General features: G+C 39.9%; 19 non-coding genes across 19 annotated transcripts; all 19 read left to right on the top strand.

The window, feature by feature from the left end:
• Positions 1–246: 246 nt before the first annotated feature.
• trnaa-cgc lies at positions 247–318 on the top strand. Its single transcript has one exon. It is a non-coding gene; the product is annotated as a tRNA-Ala (tRNA).
• Positions 319–772: 454 nt separating this feature from the next.
• Positions 773–844, top strand: trnat-ugu. The gene has a single exon. It is a non-coding gene; the product is annotated as a tRNA-Thr (tRNA).
• A 1372-nt stretch (positions 845–2216) lies between these two features.
• trnaa-cgc lies at positions 2217–2288 on the top strand. Its single transcript has one exon. It is a non-coding gene; the product is annotated as a tRNA-Ala (tRNA).
• A 458-nt stretch (positions 2289–2746) lies between these two features.
• trnat-ugu lies at positions 2747–2818 on the top strand. Its single transcript has one exon. It is a non-coding gene; the product is annotated as a tRNA-Thr (tRNA).
• A 1365-nt stretch (positions 2819–4183) lies between these two features.
• Positions 4184–4255, top strand: trnaa-ugc. The gene has a single exon. It is a non-coding gene; the product is annotated as a tRNA-Ala (tRNA).
• A 471-nt stretch (positions 4256–4726) lies between these two features.
• trnat-ugu lies at positions 4727–4798 on the top strand. Its single transcript has one exon. It is a non-coding gene; the product is annotated as a tRNA-Thr (tRNA).
• Positions 4799–6167: 1369 nt separating this feature from the next.
• trnaa-ugc lies at positions 6168–6239 on the top strand. Its single transcript has one exon. It is a non-coding gene; the product is annotated as a tRNA-Ala (tRNA).
• A 469-nt stretch (positions 6240–6708) lies between these two features.
• Positions 6709–6780, top strand: trnat-ugu. Its single transcript has one exon. It is a non-coding gene; the product is annotated as a tRNA-Thr (tRNA).
• A 1368-nt stretch (positions 6781–8148) lies between these two features.
• trnaa-ugc lies at positions 8149–8220 on the top strand. The gene has a single exon. It is a non-coding gene; the product is annotated as a tRNA-Ala (tRNA).
• A 469-nt stretch (positions 8221–8689) lies between these two features.
• Positions 8690–8761, top strand: trnat-ugu. Its single transcript has one exon. It is a non-coding gene; the product is annotated as a tRNA-Thr (tRNA).
• A 1484-nt stretch (positions 8762–10245) lies between these two features.
• Positions 10246–10317, top strand: trnaa-ugc. The gene has a single exon. It is a non-coding gene; the product is annotated as a tRNA-Ala (tRNA).
• A 468-nt stretch (positions 10318–10785) lies between these two features.
• trnat-ugu lies at positions 10786–10857 on the top strand. The gene has a single exon. It is a non-coding gene; the product is annotated as a tRNA-Thr (tRNA).
• Positions 10858–12228: 1371 nt separating this feature from the next.
• On the top strand, positions 12229–12300 carry trnaa-ugc. The gene has a single exon. It is a non-coding gene; the product is annotated as a tRNA-Ala (tRNA).
• A 463-nt stretch (positions 12301–12763) lies between these two features.
• Positions 12764–12835, top strand: trnat-ugu. The gene has a single exon. It is a non-coding gene; the product is annotated as a tRNA-Thr (tRNA).
• Positions 12836–14203: 1368 nt separating this feature from the next.
• On the top strand, positions 14204–14275 carry trnaa-ugc. Its single transcript has one exon. It is a non-coding gene; the product is annotated as a tRNA-Ala (tRNA).
• A 464-nt stretch (positions 14276–14739) lies between these two features.
• trnat-ugu lies at positions 14740–14811 on the top strand. The gene has a single exon. It is a non-coding gene; the product is annotated as a tRNA-Thr (tRNA).
• Positions 14812–16720: 1909 nt separating this feature from the next.
• trnat-ugu lies at positions 16721–16792 on the top strand. The gene has a single exon. It is a non-coding gene; the product is annotated as a tRNA-Thr (tRNA).
• Positions 16793–18153: 1361 nt separating this feature from the next.
• On the top strand, positions 18154–18225 carry trnaa-ugc. Its single transcript has one exon. It is a non-coding gene; the product is annotated as a tRNA-Ala (tRNA).
• A 468-nt stretch (positions 18226–18693) lies between these two features.
• Positions 18694–18765, top strand: trnat-ugu. The gene has a single exon. It is a non-coding gene; the product is annotated as a tRNA-Thr (tRNA).
• Positions 18766–19581: the final 816 nt, after the last annotated feature.

Here is a 19581-nt window from a genome sequence, read left to right as displayed (position 1 = left end):
GCCTATTTATTGCCTTACCTCCATTTGCACGCACTGTATATAGACTTTCTTTTTCTTCTTCTATTGTGTTATTGACTGTACGCTTGTTTATTCCATCTGTAACTCTGTGTTGTTGTTTGTGTTGCGCTGCTTTGCTTTATCTTGGCCAGGTCGCAGTTGAATATGAAAACTTGTTCTCAACTGGCTTACCTGGTTAATTATTGTTGAAAAAAAAAAAATAAGAAACATTTTTATGTTTCACAGAAAGGGGATGTAGCTCAGTGGTAGAGCGCATGCTTCGCATGTATGAGGTCCTGGGTTCAATCCCCAGCTTCTCCATAACATTTTTTGCAATGACCCATCTCCTTCTTTCCAGAATGTTGAAATTCTCAGCAGGAAACAGAGATGTGCTGAATAATTTGAGCTTGTAATCTGAAGAACATGTGTTCAATCCCTGTTCCTACATTTATGGAACAGAAGTGGCATGGTTGCCAACTTCAATTGCATCATATTCAAAAACTGAAGTTCATGGGTTAGATGACTGTCCATACTTGCTTGTATTTAGAATTGCTGCTATCATTTCATTGTAGTTTCAATGGAGTGGTGTATATAAAAAGTACATTGTATTAATATTGCATTTTATCTGCAAATAAAATGGTATCGAAGCTCAGAGGGGAGTGCATGCTATTTATGTATGAGGTCCTTGGTTCAATCCCACTGAGGTTGTGTGCCAAATTCACATTACACAACTCCTACTTTCCAGAATGTTGATAAATATCTTACAGCATAGAGTGGCATGGTGGCCAAGCGGTAAGGCGTCGGTCTTGTAAACCGAAGATCATGGGTTCAAATCCCATCTGTGCCTTTCTGAAAGATACCTGGTACCAAGAAAGGTTCTTTCACGGAAGGACTTTGAAGAAATTTTTTTTTTCTCAAAATGGCAACCCTGCTGTGATATAGTAAGGGGATGTGTCTCTGAGGTACTACTTGAAATGCATGCGGTCTGAAGTTAATCCCCAAATTCTCTGATGAGTATATTTAGTTGTGAAATTAGCTTTTGCACAACTCTACTTTCCAGAATGTTGACATTTTAAGAAGGAAATAGATGTGCTAAGTCATCTGTTTTTGTAAACTGAAGCACATGGGTTCAAACCTTGTTCGACGTTTATGGAAGCTAGATGATATTATGGAAATGTACTTTCATTAGAACAGTGTAAAGAAAAGGTCAATTGTATTGATATGGCCACTACGACCTGTATGCTCTAGTCGGCTGGCCCTCGCTACATATTCATCGCCAGACCGACTCGCTCCAGGTCATCTTTTTAGTCTATGCTAGGTAAAGCTCCGCCTTATCTCAGCTCACTGGTCACGATAACAACACCCACCCGTAGCACGTGCTCCAGCAGGTATATCTCACTGGTCATCCCCCAAAGCCAACACCTCCTTTGGCCGCCTTTCCTTACAGTTCTCTGCTGACAATGACTGGACTGGAACGAATTGCAAAAATCGCTGAAGCTGGAGACATATTCCCTCACTAACTTTCAGTGTTGCCAACTTAGCGACTTAGTCACTGTATTTAGCAAGTATGAATACTTGCAGACATTTTCATTTTTCTCACTTTTTGTCTCTTCCACAATGTTATTCCTCACTCCTACAGTGTCCTTCACAATTACATGCACAATTATGCAAATTAGGTGATGACATCATTTAGCAACTTCTAGCGACTTTTAGGACAGCCAATAGCTACTTTCCTTACTGAGGTGTTGGCAACACTGCTAACTTTAAACATCGGCTATCTGAGCAGCTAACTGATCGCTGCAGCTGTACAAAGCCCATCTGTAAATAGCCCACCCAATCTACCTACCTAATCCCCATATTGTTTTAATTTACTTTCTGCTCTTTGCACACCAATATTTCTACTTACACATCATCATCTGCTCATCTATCACTCCAGTGTCAATTTGCTAAATTGTAAATACTTCGCTACAATGGCCTATGGTTGCCTTACCTCCATTTGCACGCACTGTATATAGACTTTCTTTTTCTTCTTCTATTGTGTTATTGACTGTACGCTTGTTTATTCCATCTGTAACTCTGTGTTGTTGTTTGTGTTGCGCTGCTTTGCTTTATCTTGGCCAGGTCGCAGTTGAATATGAAAACTTGTTCTCAACTGGCTTACCTGGTTAATTATTGTTGAAATTTAAAAAAATAAGAAACATTTTTATGTTTCACAGAAAGGGGATGTAGCTCAGTGGTAGAGCGCATGCTTCGCATGTATGAGGTCCTGGGTTCAATCCCCAGCTTCTCCATAACATTTTTTGCAATGACCCATCTCCTTCTTTCCAGAATGTTGAAATTCTCAGCAGGAAACAGAGATGTGCTGAATAATTTGAGCTTGTAATCTGAAGAACATGTGTTCAATCCCTGTTCCTACATTTATGGAACAGAAGTGGCATGGTTGCCAACTTCAATTGCATCATATTCAAAAACTGAAGTTCATGGGTTAGATGACTGTCCATACTTGCTTGTATTTAGAATTGCTGCTATCATTTCATTGTAGTTTCAATGGAGTGGTGTATATAAAAAGTACATTGTATTAATATTGCATTTTATCTGCAAATAAAATGGTATCGAAGCTCAGAGGGGAGTGCATGCTATTTATGTATGAGGTCCTTGGTTCAATCAATCCCACTGAGGTTGTGTGCCAAATTCACATTACACAACTCCTACTTTCCAGAATGTTGATAAATATCTTACAGCATAGAGTGGCATGGTGGCCAAGCGGTAAGGCGTCGGTCTTGTAAACCGAAGATCATGGGTTCAAATCCCATCTGTGCCTTTCTGAAAGATACCTGGTACCAAGAAAGGTTCTTTCACGGAAGGACTTTGAAGAAAATTTTTTTTTCTCAAAATGGCAACCCTGCTGTGATATAGTAAGGGGATGTGTCTCTGAGGTACTACTTGAAATGCATGCGGTCTGAAGTTAATCCCCAAATTCTCTGATGTATATTTAGTTGTGAAATTAGCTTTTGCACAACTCTACTTTCCAGAATGTTGACATTTTAAGAAGGAAATAGATGTGCTAAGTCATCTGTTTTTGTAAACTGAAGCACATGGGTTCAATCCTTGTTCGACGTTTATGGAAGCTAGATGATATTATGGAAATGTACTTTCATTAGAACAGTGTAAAGAAAAGGTCAATTGTATTGATATGGCCACTACGACCTGTATGCTCTAGTCGGCTGGCCCTCGCTACATATTCATCGCCAGACCGACTCGCTCCAGGTCATCTTTTTAGTCTATGCTAGGTAAAGCTCCGCCTTATCTCAGCTCACTGGTCACGATAACAACACCCACCCGTAGCACGTGCTCCAGCAGGTATATCTCACTGGTCATCCCCCAAAGCCAACACCTCCTTTGGCCGCCTTTCCTTACAGTTCTCTGCTGACAATGACTGGAACGAATTGCGAAAATCGCTGAAGCTGGAGACATATTCCCTCACTAACTTTCAGTGTTGCCAACTTAGCGACTTAGTCACTGTATTTAGCAAGTATGAATACTTGCAGACATTTTCATTTTTCTCACTTTTTGTCTCTTCCACAATGTTATTCCTCACTCCTACAGTGTCCTTCACAATTACATGCACAATTATGCAAATTAGGTGATGACATCATTTAGCAACTTCTAGCGACTTTTAGGACAGCCAATAGCTACTTTCCTTACTGAGGTGTTGGCAACACTGCTAACTTTAAACATCGGCTATCTGAGCAGCTAACTGATCGCTGCAGCTGTACAAAGCCCATCTGTAAATAGCCCACCCAATCTACCTACCTAATCCCCATATTGTTTTAATTTACTTTCTGCTCTTTGCACACCAATATTTCTACTTACACATCATCATCTGCTCATCTATCACTCCAGTGTTAATTTGCTAAATTGTAAAACTTCGCTACAATGGCCTATTTATTGCCTTACCTCCATTTGCACGCACTGTATATAGAGATTTCTTTTTCTTCTTCTATTGTGTTATTGACTGTACGCTTGTTTATTCCATCTGTAACTCTGTGTTGTTGTTTGTGTTGCGCTGCTTTGCTTTATCTTGGCCAGGTCGCAGTTGAATATGAAAACTTGTTCTCAACTGGCTTACCTGGTTAATTATTGTTGAAATTAAAAAAATAAGAAAACATTTTTTGTTTCACAGAAAGGGGATGTAGCTCAGTGGTAGAGCGCATGCTTTGCATGTATGAGGTCCTGGGTTCAATCCCCAGCTTCTCCATAACATTTTTTGCAATGACCCATCTCCTTCTTTCCAGAATGTTGAAATTCTCAGCAGGAAACAGAGATGTGCTGAATAATTTGCGCTTGTAATCTGAAGAACATGTGTTCAATCCCTGTTCCTACATTTATGGAACAGAAGTGGCATGGTTGCCAACTTCAATTGCATCATATTCAAAAACTGAAGTTCATGGGTTAGATGACTGTCCATACTTGCTTGTATTTAGAATTGCTGCTATATCATTTCATTGTAGTTTCAATGGAGTGGTGTATATAAAAAGTACATTGTATTAATATTGCATTTTATCTGCAAATAAAATGGTATCGAAGCTCAGAGGGGGAGTGCATGCTATTTATGTATGAGGTCCTTGGTTCAATCCCAAGGTTCTCCACTGAGTTTAGTTGTGTGCCAAATTCACATTACACAACTCCTACTTTCCAGAATGTTGATAAATATCTTACAGCATAGAGTGGCATGGTGGCCAAGCGGTAAGGCGTCGGTCTTGTAAACCGAAGATCATGGGTTCAAATCCCATCTGTGCCTTTCTGAAAGATACCTGGTACCAAGAAAGGTTCTTTCACTGGAAGGACTTTGAAGAATTTTTTTTTTTCTCAAAATGGCAACCCTGCTGTGATATAGTAAGGGGATGTGTCTCTGAGGTACTACTTGAAATGCATGCGGTCTGAAGTTAATCCCCAAATTCTCTGATGAGTATATTTAGTTGTGAAATTAGCTTTTGCACAACTCTACTTTCCAGAATGTTGACATTTTAAGAAGGAAATAGATGTGCTAAGTCATCTGTTTTTGTAAACTGAAGCACATGGGTTCAATCCTTGTTCGACGTTTATGGAAGCTAGATGATATTATGGAAATGTACTTTCATTAGAACAGTGTAAAGAAAAGGTCAATTGTATTGATATGGCCACTACGACCTGTATGCTCTAGTCGGCTGGCCCTCGCTACATATTCATCGCCAGACCGACTCGCTCCAGGTCATCTTTTTAGTCTATGCTAGGTAAAGCTCCGCCTTATCTCAGCTCACTGGTCACGATAACAACACCCACCCGTAGCACGTGCTCCAGCAGGTATATCTCACTGGTCATCCCCCAAAGCCAACACCTCCTTTGGCCGCCTTTCCTTACAGTTCTCTGCTGACAATGACTGGAACGAATTGCAAAAATCGCTGAAGCTGGAGACATATTCCCTCACTAACTTTCAGTGTTGCCAACTTAGCGACTTAGTCACTGTATTTAGCAAGTATGAATACTTGCAGACATTTTCATTTTTCTCACTTTTTGTCTCTTCCACAATGTTATTCCTCACTCCTACAGTGTCCATCACAATTACATGCACAATTATGCAAATTAGGTGATGACATCATTTAGCAACTTCTAGCGACTTTTAGGACAGCCAATAGCTACTTTCCTTACTGAGGTGTTGGCAACACTGCTAACTTTAAACATTGGCTATCTGAGCAGCTAACTGATCGCTGCAGCTGTACAAAGCCCATCTGTAAATAGCCCACCCAATCTACCTACCTAATCCCCATATTGTTTTAATTTACTTTCTGCTCTTTGCACACCAATATTTCTACTTGCACATCATCATCTGCTCATCTATCACTCCAGTGTTAATTTGCTAAATTGTAAAAACTTCGCTACAATGGCCTATTTATTGCCTTACCTCCATTTGCACGCACTGTATATAGACTTTCTTTTTCTTCTTCTATTGTGTTATTGACTGTACGCTTGTTTATTCCATCTGTAACTCTGTGTTGTTGTTTGTGTTGCGCTGCTTTGCTTTATCTTGGCCAGGTCGCAGTTGAATATGAAAACTTGTTCTCAACTGGCTTACCTGGATAATTATAGGTGAAATTTAAAAAAATAAGAAACATATTTTTCTTTCACAGAAAGGGGATGTAGCTCAGTGGTAGAGCGCATGCTTTGCATGTATGAGGTCCTGGGTTCAATCCCCAGCTTCTCCATAACATTTTTTGCAATGACCCATCTCCTTCTTTCCAGAATGTTGAAATTCTCAGCAGGAAACAGAGATGTGCTGAATAATTTGCGCTTGTAATCTGAAGAACATGTGTTCAATCCCTGTTCCTACATTTATGGAACAGAAGTGGCATGGTTGCCAACTTCAATTGCATCATTTTCAAAAACTGAAGTTCATGGGTTAGATGACTGTCCATACTTGCTTGTATTTAGAATTGCTGCTATCATTTCATTGTAGTTTCAATGGAGTGGTGTATATAAAAAGTACATTGTATTAATATTGCATTTTATCTGCAAATAAAATGGTATCGAAGCTCAGAAGGGGAGTGCATGCTATTTATGTATGAGGTCCTTGGTTCAATCCCAAGGTTCTCCACTGAGTTTAGTTGTGTGCCAAATTCACATTACACAACTCCTACTTTCCAGAATGTTGATAAATATCTTGCAGCAAAGAGTGGCATGGTGGCCAAGCGGTAAGGTGTCGGTCTTGTAAACCGAAGATCATGGGTTCAAATCCCATCTGTGCCTTACTGAAAGATACCTGTTACCAAGAAAGGTTCTTTCACTGGAGGACTTTGAAGAATTTTTTTTTTTCTCAAAATGGCAACCCTGCTATGATATTGTAAGGGGATGTGTCTCTGAGCTACTACTTGAAATGCATGCGGTCTGAAGTTAATCCCCAAATTCTCTGATGAGTATATTTAGTTGTGAAATTAGCTTTTGCACAACTCTACTTTCCAGAATGTTGACATTTTAAGAAGGAAATAGATGTGCTAAGTCATCTGTTTTTGTAAACTGAAGCACATGGGTTCAATCCTTGTTCGACGTTTATGGAAGCTAGATGATATTATGGAAATGTACTTTCATTAGAACAGTGTAAAGAAAAGGTCAATTGTATTGATATGGCCACTACGACCTGTATGCTGTAGTCGGCTGGCCCTCGCTACATATTCATCGCCAGACCGACTCGCTCCAGGTCATCTTTTTAGTCTATGCTAGGTAAAGCTCCGCCTTATCTCAGCTCACTGGTCACGATAACAACACCCACCCGTAGCACGTGCTCCAGCAGGTATATCTCACTGGTCATCCCCCAAAGCCAACACCTCCTTTGGCCGCCTTTCCTTACAGTTCTCTGCTGACAATGACTGGAACGAATTGCAAAAATCGCTGAAGCTGGAGACATATTCCCTCACTAACTTTCAGTGTTGCCAACTTAGCGACTTAGTCACTGTATTTAGCAAGTATGAATACTTGCAGACATTTTAATTTTTCTCACTTTTTGTCTCTTCCACAATGTTATTCCTCACTCCTACAGTGTCCATCACAATTACATGCACAATTATGCAAATTAGGTGATGACATCATTTAGCAACTTCTAGCGACTTTTAGGACAGCCAATAGCTACTTTCCTTACTGAGGTGTTGGCAACACTGCTAACTTTAAACATTGGCTATCTGAGCAGCTAACTGATCGCTGCAGCTGTACAAAGCCCATCTGTAAATAGCCCACCCAATCTACCTACCTAATCCCCATATTGTTTTAATTTACTTTCTGCTCTTTGCACACCAATATTTCTACTTGCACATCATCATCTGCTCATCTATCACTCCAGTGTTAATTTGCTAAATTGTAAAAACTTCGCTACAATGGCCTATTTATTGCCTTACCTCCATTTGCACGCACTGTATATAGACTTTCTTTTTCTTCTTCTATTGTGTTATTGACTGTACGCTTGTTTATTCCATCTGTAACTCTGTGTTGTTGTTTGTGTTGCGCTGCTTTGCTTTATCTTGGCCAGGTCGCAGTTGAATATGAAAACTTGTTCTCAACTGGCTTACCTGGATAATTATAGGTGAAATTAAAAAAAATAAGAAACATATTTTTCTTTCACAGAAAGGGGATGTAGCTCAGTGGTAGAGCGCATGCTTTGCATGTATGAGGTCCTGGGTTCAATCCCCAGCTTCTCCATAACATTTTTTGCAATGACCCATCTCCTTCTTTCCAGAATGTTGAAATTCTCAGCAGGAAACAGAGATGTGCTGAATAATTTGCGCTTGTAATCTGAAGGACATGTGTTCAATCCCTGTTCCTACATTTATGGAACAGAAGTGGCATGGTTGCCAACTTCAATTGCATCATTTTCAAAAACTGAAGTTCATGGGTTAGATGACTGTCCATACTTGCTTGTATTTAGAATTGCTGCTATCATTTCATTGTAGTTTCAATGGAGTGGTGTATATAAAAAGTACATTGTATTAATATTGCATTTTATCTGCAAATAAAATGGTATCGAAGCTCAGAAGGGGAGTGCATGCTATTTATGTATGAGGTCCTTGGTTCAATCCCAAGGTTCTCCACTGAGTTTAGTTGTGTGCCAAATTCACATTACACAACTCCTACTTTCCAGAATGTTGATAAATATCTTGCAGCAAAGAGTGGCATGGTGGCCAAGCGGTAAGGTGTCGGTCTTGTAAACCGAAGATCATGGGTTCAAATCCCATCTGTGCCTTACTGAAAGATACCTGTTACCAAGAAAGGTTCTTTCACTGGAGGACTTTGAAGAATTTTTTTTTTTCTCAAAATGGCAACCCTGCTATGATATTGTAAGGGGATGTGTCTCTGAGCTACTACTTGAAATGCATGCGGTCTGAAGTTAATCCCCAAATTCTCTGATGAGTATATTTAGTTGTGAAATTAGCTTTTGCACAACTCTACTTTCCAGAATGTTGACATTTTAAGAAGGAAATAGATGTGCTAAGTCATCTGTTTTTGTAAACTGAAGCACATGGGTTCATCCTTGTTCGACGTTTATGGAAGCTAGATGATATTATGGAAATGTACTTTCATTAGAACAGTGTAAAGAAAAGGTCAATTGTATTGATATGGCCACTACGACCTGTATGCTGTAGTCGGCTGGCCCTCGCTACATATTCATCGCCAGACCGACTCGCTCCAGGTCATCTTTTTAGTCTATGCTAGGTAAAGCTCCGCCTTATCTCAGCTCACTGGTCACGATAACAACACCCACCCGTAGCACGCGCTCCAGCAGGTATATCTCACTGGTCATCCCCCAAAGCCAACACCTCCTTTGGCCGCCTTTCCTTACAGTTCTCTGCTGACAATGACTGGAACGAATTGCAAAAATCGCTGAAGCTGGAGACATATTCCCTCACTAACTTTCAGTGTTGCCAACTTAGCGACTTAGTCACTGTATTTAGCAAGTATGAATACTTGCAGACATTTTAATTTTTCTCACTTTTTGTCTCTTCCACAATGTTATTCCTCACTCCTACAGTGTCCATCACAATTACATGCACAATTATGCAAATTAGGTGATGACATCATTTAGCAACTTCTAGCGACTTTTAGGACAGCCAATAGCTACTTTCCTTACTGAGGTGTTGGCAACACTGCTAACTTTAAACATTGGCTATCTGAGCAGCTAACTGATCGCTGCAGCTGTACAAAGCCCATCTGTAAATAGCCCACCCAATCTACCTACCTAATCCCCATATTGTTTTAATTTACTTTCTGCTCTTTGCACACCAATATTTCTACTTGCACATCATCATCTGCTCATCTATCACTCCAGTGTTAATTTGCTAAATTGTAAAAACTTCGCTACAATGGCCTATTTATTGCCTTACCTCCATTTGCACGCACTGTATATAGACTTTTTTTTTCTTCTTCTATTGTGTTATTGACTGTACGCTTGTTTATTCCATCTGTAACTCTGTGTTGTTGTTTGTGTTGCGCTGCTTTGCTTTATCTTGGCCAGGTCGCAGTTGAAGACTTTCTTTTTTTCTTCTATTGTGTTATTGACTGTACGCTTGTTTATTCCATCTGTAACTCTGTGTTGTTGTTTGTGTTGCGCTGCTTTGCTTTATCTTGGCCAGGTCGCAGTTGAATTGAAAACTTGTTCTCAACTGGCTTACCTGGATAATTATAGGTGAAATTTAAAAAAATAAGAAACATATTTTTCTTTCACAGAAAGGGGATGTAGCTCAGTGGTAGAGCGCATGCTTTGCATGTATGAGGTCCTGGGTTCAATCCCCAGCTTCTCCATAACATTTTTTTGCAATGACCCATCTCCTTCTTTCCAGAATGTTGAAATTCTCAGCAGGAAACAGAGATGTGCTGAATAATTTGCGCTTGTAATCTGAAGACATGTGTTCAATCCCTGTTCGTACATTTATGGAACAGAAGTGGCATGGTTGCCAACTTCAATTGCATCATTTTCAAAAACTGAAGTTCATGGGTTAGATGACTGTCCATACTTGCTTGTATTTAGAATTGCTGCTATCATTTCATTGTAGTTTCAATGGAGTGGTGTATATAAAAAGTACATTGTATTAATATTGCATTTTATCTGCAAATAAAATGGTATCGAAGCTCAGAAGGGGAGTGCATCTATTTATGTATGAGGTCCTTGGTTCAATCCCAAGGTTCTCCACTGAGTTTAGTTGTGTGCCAAATTCACATTACACAACTCCTACTTTCCAGAATGTTGATAAATATCTTGCAGCAAAGAGTGGCATGGTGGCCAAGCGGTAAGGTGTCGGTCTTGTAAACCGAAGATCATGGGTTCAAATCCCATCTGTGCCTTACTGAAAGATACCTGTTACCAAGAAAGGTTTTTTTTTCTCTGGAGGACTTTGAAGAATTTTTTTTCTTCTCAAAATGGCAACCCTGCTATGATATTGTAAGGGGATGTGTCTCTGAGCTACTACTTGAAATGCATGCGGTCTGAAGTTAATCCCCAAATTCTCTGATGAGTATATTTAGTTGTGAAATTAGCTTTTGCACAACTCTACTTTCCAGAATGTTGACATTTTAAGAAGGAAATAGATGTGCTAAGTCATCTGTTTTTGTAAACTGAAGCACATGGGTTCAATCCTTGTTCGACGTTTATGGAAGCTAGATGATATTATGGAAATGTACTTTCATTAGAACAGTGTAAAGAAAAGGTCAATTGTATTGATATGGCCACTACGACCTGTATGCTGTAGTCGGCTGGCCCTCGCTACATATTCATCGCCAGACCGACTCGCTCCAGGTCATCTTTTTAGTCTATGCTAGGTAAAGCTCCGCCTTATCTCAGCTCACTGGTCACGATAACAACACCCACCCGTAGCACGCGCTCCAGCAGGTATATCTCACTGGTCATCCCCCAAAGCCAACACCTCCTTTGGCCGCCTTTCCTTACAGTTCTCTGCTGACAATGACTGGAACGAATTGCAAAAATCGCTGAAGCTGGAGACATATTCCCTCACTAACTTTCAGTGTTGCCAACTTAGCGACTTAGTCACTGTATTTAGCAAGTATGAATACTTGCAGACATTTTAATTTTTCTCACTTTTTGTCTCTTCCACAATGTTATTCCTCACTCCTACAGTGTCCATCACAATTACATGCACAATTATGCAAATTAGGTGATGACATCATTTAGCAACTTCTAGCGACTTTTAGGACAGCCAATAGCTACTTTCCTTACTGAGGTGTTGGCAACACTGCTAACTTTAAACATTGGCTATCTGAGCAGCTAACTGATCGCTGCAGCTGTACAAAGCCCATCTGTAAATAGCCCACCCAATCTACCTACCTAATCCCCATATTGTTTTAATTTACTTTCTGCTCTTTGCACACCAATATTTCTACTTGCACATCATCATCTGCTCATCTATCACTCCAGTGTTAATTTGCTAAATTGTAAAAACTTCGCTACAATGGCCTATTTATTGCCTTACCTCCATTTGCACGCACTGTATATAGACTTTCTTTTTCTTCTTCTATTGTGTTATTGACTGTACGCTTGTTTATTCCATCTGTAACTCTGTGTTGTTGTTTGTGTTGCGCTGCTTTGCTTTATCTTGGCCAGGTCGCAGTTGAATATGAAAACTTGTTCTCAACTGGCTTACCTGGATAATTATAGGTGAAATTTTAAAAAATAAGAAACATATTTTTCTTTCACAGAAAGGGGATGTAGCTCAGTGGTAGAGCGCATGCTTTGCATGTATGAGGTCCTGGGTTCAATCCCCAGCTTCTCCATAACATTTTTTTGCAATGACCCATCTCCTTCTTTCCAGAATGTTGAAATTCTCAGCAGGAAACAGAGATGTGCTGAATAATTTGCGCTTGTAATCTGAAGGACATGTGTTCAATCCCTGTTCGTACATTTATGGAACAGAAGTGGCATGGTTGCCAACTTCAATTGCATCATTTTCAAAAACTGAAGTTCATGGGTTAGATGACTGTCCATACTTGCTTGTATTTAGAATTGCTGCTATCATTTCATTGTAGTTTCAATGGAGTGGTGTATATAAAAAGTACATTGTATTAATATTGCATTTTATCTGCAAATAAAATGGTATCGAAGCTCAGAAGGGGAGTGCATGCTATTTATGTATGAGGTCCTTGGTTCAATCCCAAGGTTGTGTTTAGTTGTGTGCCAAATTCACATTACACAACTCCTACTTTCCAGAATGTTGATAAATATCTTGCAGCAAAGAGTGGCATGGTGGCCAAGCGGTAAGGTGTCGGTCTTGTAAACCGAAGATCATGGGTTCAAATCCCATCTGTGCCTTACTGAAAGATACCTGTTACCAAGAAAGGTTTTTTCACTGGAGGACTTTGAAGAATTTTTTTTCTTCTCAAAATGGCAACCCTGCTATGATATTGTAAGGGGATGTGTCTCTGAGCTACTACTTGAAATGCATGCGGTCTGAAGTTAATCCCCAAATTCTCTGATGAGTATATTTAGTTGTGAAATTAGCTTTTGCACAACTCTACTTTCCAGAATGTTGACATTTTAAGAAGGAAATAGATGTGCTAAGTCATCTGTTTTTGTAAACTGAAGCACATGGGTTCAATCCTTGTTCGACGTTTATGGAAGCTAGATGATATTATGGAAATGTACTTTCATTAGAACAGTGTAAAGAAAAGGTCAATTGTATTGATATGGCCACTACGACCTGTATGCTGTAGTCGGCTGGCCCTCGCTACATATTCATCGCCAGACCGACTCGCTCCAGGTCATCTTTTTAGTCTATGCTAGGTAAAGCTCCGCCTTATCTCAGCTCACTGGTCACGATAACAACACCCACCCGTAGCACGCGCTCCAGCAGGTATATCTCACTGGTCATCCCCCAAAGCCAACACCTCCTTTGGCCGCCTTTCCTTACAGTTCTCTGCTGACAATGACTGGAACGAATTGCAAAAATCGCTGAAGCTGGAGACATATTCCCTCACTAACTTTCAGTGTTGCCAACTTAGCGACTTAGTCACTGTATTTAGCAAGTATGAATACTTGCAGACATTTTAATTTTTCTCACTTTTTGTCTCTTCCACAATGTTATTCCTCACTCCTACAGTGTCCATCACAATTACATGCACAATTATGCAAATTAGGTGATGACATCATTTAGCAACTTCTAGCGACTTTTAGGACAGCCAATAGCTACTTTCCTTACTGAGGTGTTGGCAACACTGCTAACTTTAAACATTGGCTATCTGAGCAGCTAACTGATCGCTGCAGCTGTACAAAGCCCATCTGTAAATAGCCCACCCAATCTACCTACCTAATCCCCATATTGTTTTAATTTACTTTCTGCTCTTTGCACACCAATATTTCTACTTGCACATCATCATCTGCTCATCTATCACTCCAGTGTTAATTTGCTAAATTGTAAAAACTTCGCTACAATGGCCTATTTATTGCCTTACCTCCATTTGCACGCACTGTATATAGACTTTCTTTTTCTTCTTCTATTGTGTTATTGACTGTACGCTTGTTTATTCCATCTGTAACTCTGTGTTGTTGTTTGTGTTGCGCTGCTTTGCTTTATCTTGGCCAGGTCGCAGTTGAATATGAAAACTTGTTCTCAACTGGCTTACCTGGATAATTATAGGTGAAATTAAAAAAATAAGAAAATTTTTTTTTTCTTTCACGAAAGGGGATGTAGCTCAGTGGTAGAGCGCATGCTTTGCATGTATGAGGTCCTGGGTTCAATCCCCAGCTTCTCCATAACATTTTTTTGCAATGACCCATCTCCTTCTTTCCAGAATGTTGAAATTCTCAGCAGGAAACAGAGATGTGCTGAATAATTTGCGCTTGTAATCTGAAGGACATGTGTTCAATCCCTGTTCGTACATTTATGGAACAGAAGTGGCATGGTTGCCAACTTCAATTGCATCATTTTCAAAAACTGAAGTTCATGGGTTAGATGACTGTCCATACTTGCTTGTATTTAGAATTGCTGCTATCATTTCATTGTAGTTTCAATGGAGTGGTGTATATAAAAAGTACATTGTATTAATATTGCATTTTATCTGCAAATAAAATGGTATCGAAGCTCAGAAGGGGAGTGCATGCTATTTATGTATGAGGTCCTTGGTTCAAGGTTCTCCACTGAGTTTAGTTGTGTGCCAAATTCACATTACACAACTCCTACTTTCCAGAATGTTGATAAATATCTTGCAGCAAAGAGTGGCATGGTGGCCAAGCGGTAAGGTGTCGGTCTTGTAAACCGAAGATCATGGGTTCAAATCCCATCTGTGCCTTACTGAAAGATACCTGTTACCAAGAAAGGTTCTTTCACTGGAGGACTTTGAAGAATTTTTTTTTTCTCAAAATGGCAACCCTGCTATGATATTGTAAGGGGATGTGTCTCTGAGCTACTACTTGAAATGCATGCGGTCTGAAGTTAATCCCCAAATTCTCTGATGAGTATATTTAGTTGTGAAATTAGCTTTTGCACAACTCTACTTTCCAGAATGTTGACATTTTAAGAAGGAAATAGATGTGCTAAGTCATCTGTTTTTGTAAACTGAAGCACATGGGTTCAATCCTTGTTCGACGTTTATGGAAGCTAGATGATATTATGGAAATGTACTTTCATTAGAACAGTGTAAAGAAAAGGTCAATTGTATTGATATGGCCACTACGACCTGTATGCTGTAGTCGGCTGGCCCTCGCTACATATTCATCGCCAGACCGACTCGCTCCAGGTCATCTTTTTAGTCTATGCTAGGTAAAGCTCCGCCTTATCTCAGCTCACTGGTCACGATAACAACACCCACCCGTAGCACGTGCTCCAGCAGGTATATCTCACTGGTCATCCCCCAAAGCCAACACCTCCTTTGGCCGCCTTTCCTTACAGTTCTCTGCTGACAATGACTGGAACGAATTGCAAAAATCGCTGAAGCTGGAGACATATTCCCTCACTAACTTTCAGTGTTGCCAACTTAGCGACTTAGTCACTGTATTTAGCAAGTATGAATACTTGCAGACATTTTAATTTTTCTCACTTTTTGTCTCTTCCACAATGTTATTCCTCACTCCTACAGTGTCCATCACAATTACATGCACAATTATGCAAATTAGGTGATGACATCATTTAGCAACTTCTAGCGACTTTTAGGACAGCCAATAGCTACTTTCCTTACTGAGGTGTTGGCAACACTGCTAACTTTAAACATTGGCTATCTGAGCAGCTAACTGATCGCTGCAGCTGTACAAAGCCCATCTGTAAATAGCCCACCCAATCTACCTACCTAATCCCCATATTGTTTTAATTTACTTTCTGCTCTTTGCACACCAATATTTCTACTTGCACATCATCATCTGCTCATCTATCACTCCAGTGTTAATTTGCTAAATTGTAAAAACTTCGCTACAATGGCCTATTTATTGCCTTACCTCCATTTGCACGCACTGTATATAGACTTTCTTTTTCTTCTTCTATTGTGTTATTGACTGTACGCTTGTTTATTCCATCTGTAACTCTGTGTTGTTGTTTGTGTTGCGCTGCTTTGCTTTATCTTGGCCAGGTCGCAGTTGAATATGAAAACTTGTTCTCAACTGGCTTACCTGGATAATTATAGGTGAAATTAAAAAAAAAATAAGAAACATTTTTCTTTCACAGAAAGGGGATGTAGCTCAGTGGTAGAGCGCATGCTGCATGCATGTATGAGGTCCTGGGTTCAATCCCCAGCTTCTCCATAACATTTTTTGCAATGACCCATCTCCTTCTTTCCAGAATGTTGAAATTCTCAGCAGGAAACAGAGATGTGCTGAATAATTTGCGCTTGTAATCTGAAGGACATGTGTTCAATCCCTGTTCCTACATTTATGGAACAGAAGTGGCATGGTTGCCAACTTCAATTGCATCATTTTCAAAAACTGAAGTTCATGGGTTAGATGACTGTCCATACTTGCTTGTATTTAGAATTGCTGCTATCATTTCATTGTAGTTTCAATGGAGTGGTGTATATAAAAAGTACATTGTATTAATATTGCATTTTATCTGCAAATAAAATGGTATCGAAGCTCAGAGGGGAGTGCATGCTATTTATGTATGAGGTCCTTGGTTCAATCCCAAGGTTCTCCACTGAGTTTAGTTGTGTGCCAAATTCACATTACACAACTCCTACTTTCCAGAATGTTGATAAATATCTTGCAGCAAAGAGTGGCATGGTGGCCAAGCGGTAAGGTGTCGGTCTTGTAAACCGAAGATCATGGGTTCAAATCCCATCTGTGCCTTACTGAAAGATACCTGTTACCAAGAAAGGTTCTTTCTGGAGGACTTTGAAAATTTTTTTTTCTCAAAATGGCAACCCTGCTATGATATTGTAAGGGGATGTGTCTCTGAGCTACTACTTGAAATGCATGCGGTCTGAAGTTAATCCCCAAATTCTCTGATGAGTATATTTAGTTGTGAAATTAGCTTTTGCACAACTCTACTTTCCAGAATGTTGACATTTTAAGAAGGAAATAGATGTGCTAAGTCATCTGTTTTTGTAAACTGAAGCACATGGGTTCAATCCTTGTTCGACGTTTATGGAAGCTAGATGATATTATGGAAATGTACTTTCATTAGAACAGTGTAAAGAAAAGGTCAATTGTATTGATATGGCCACTACGACCTGTATGCTGTAGTCGGCTGGCCCTCGCTACATATTCATCGCCAGACCGCTCGCTCCAGGTCATCTTTTTAGTCTATGCTAGGTAAAGCTCCGCCTTATCTCAGCTCACTGGTCACGATAACAACACCCACCCGTAGCACGTGCTCCAGCAGGTATATCTCACTGGTCATCCCCCAAAGCCAACACCTCCTTTGGCCGCCTTTCCTTACAGTTCTCTGCTGACAATGACTGGAACGAATTGCAAAAATCGCTGAAGCTGGAGACATATTCCCTCACTAACTTTCAGTGTTGCCAACTTAGCGACTTAGTCACTGTATTTAGCAAGTATGAATACTTGCAGACATTTTAATTTTTCTCACTTTTTGTCTCTTCCACAATGTTATTCCTCACTCCTACAGTGTCCATCACAATTACATGCACAATTATGCAAATTAGGTGATGACATCATTTAGCAACTTCTAGCGACTTTTAGGACAGCCAATAGCTACTTTCCTTACTGAGGTGTTGGCAACACTGCTAACTTTAAACATTGGCTATCTGAGCAGCTAACTGATCGCTGCAGCTGTACAAAGCCCATCTGTAAATAGCCCACCCAATCTACCTACCTAATCCCCATATTGTTTTAATTTACTTTCTGCTCTTTGCACACCAATATTTCTACTTGCACATCATCATCTGCTCATCTATCACTCCAGTGTTAATTTGCTAAATTGTAAAAACTTCGCTACAATGGCCTATTTATTGCCTTACCTCCATTTGCACGCACTGTATATAGACTTTCTTTTTCTTCTTCTATTGTGTTATTGACTGTACGCTTGTTTATTCCATCTGTAACTCTGTGTTGTTGTTTGTGTTGCGCTGCTTTGCTTTATCTTGGCCAGGTCGCAGTTGAATATGAAAACTTGTTCTCAACTGGCTTACCTGGATAATTATAGGTGAAATTTAAAAAAATAAGAAACATTTTTTCTTTCACAGAAAGGGGATGTAGCTCAGTGGTAGAGCGCATGCTTTGCATGTATGAGGTCCTGGGTTCAATCCCCAGCTTCTCCATAACATTTTTTTGCAATGACCCATCTCCTTCTTTCCAGAATGTTGAAATTCTCAGCAGGAAACAGAGATGTGCTGAATAATTTGCGCTTGTAATCTGAAGACATGTGTTCAATCCCTGTTCCTACATTTATGGAACAGAAGTGGCATGGTTGCCAACTTCAATTGCATCATTTTCAAAAACTGAAGTTCATGGGTTAGATGACTGTCCATACTTGCTTGTATTTAGAATTGCTGCTATCATTTCATTGTAGTTTCAATGGAGTGGTGTATATAAAAAGTACATTGTATTAATATTGCATTTTATCTGCAAATAAAATGGTATCGAAGCTCAGAGGGGAGTGCATGCTATTTATGTATGAGGTCCTTGGTTCAATCCCAAGGTTCTCCACTGAGTTTAGTTGTGTGCCAAATTCACATTACACAACTCCTACTTTCCAGAATGTTGATAAATATCTTGCAGCAAAGAGTGGCATGGTGGCCAAGCGGTAAGGTGTCGGTCTTGTAAACCGAAGATCATGGGTTCAAATCCCATCTGTGCCTTACTGAAAGATACCTGTTACCAAGAAAGGTTTTTTCACTGGAGGACTTTGAAGAAAAAATTTTTTTTTCTCAAAATGGCAACCCTGCTATGATATTGTAAGGGGATGTGTCTCTGAGCTACTACTTGAAATGCATGCGGTCTGAAGTTAATCCCCAAATTCTCTGATGAGTATATTTAGTTGTGAAATTAGCTTTTGCACAACTCTACTTTCCAGAATGTTGACATTTTAAGAAGGAAATAGATGTGCTAAGTCATCTGTTTTTGTAAACTGAAGCACATGGGTTCAATCCTTGTTCGACGTTTATGGAAGCTAGATGATATTATGGAAATGTACTTTCATTAGAACAGTGTAAAGAAAAGGTCAATTGTATTGATATGGCCACTACGACCTGTATGCTGTAGTCGGCTGGCCCTCGCTACATATTCATCGCCAGACCGACTCGCTCCAGGTCATCTTTTTAGTCTATGCTAGGTAAGCTCCGCCTTATCTCAGCTCACTGGTCACGATAACAACACCCACCCGTAGCACGTGCTCCAGCAGGTATATCTCACTGGTCATCCCCCAAAGCCAACACCTCCTTTGGCCGCCTTTCCTTACAGTTCTCTGCTGACAATGACTGGAACGAATTGCAAAAATCGCTGAAGCTGGAGACATATTCCCTCACTAACTTTCAGTGTTGCCAACTTAGCGACTTAGTCACTGTATTTAGCAAGTATGAATACTTGCAGACATTTTCATTTTTCTCACTTTTTGTCTCTTCCACAATGTTATTCCTCACTCCTACAGTGTCCATCACAATTACATGCACAATTAT

Source organism: Oncorhynchus gorbuscha, linkage group LG11, assembly GCF_021184085.1.
Source record: "Oncorhynchus gorbuscha isolate QuinsamMale2020 ecotype Even-year linkage group LG11, OgorEven_v1.0, whole genome shotgun sequence".
NCBI classification, from domain to species: Eukaryota; Metazoa; Chordata; class Actinopteri; order Salmoniformes; family Salmonidae; genus Oncorhynchus; species Oncorhynchus gorbuscha.
This window is presented reverse-complemented; position numbering and strand designations above follow the sequence as displayed.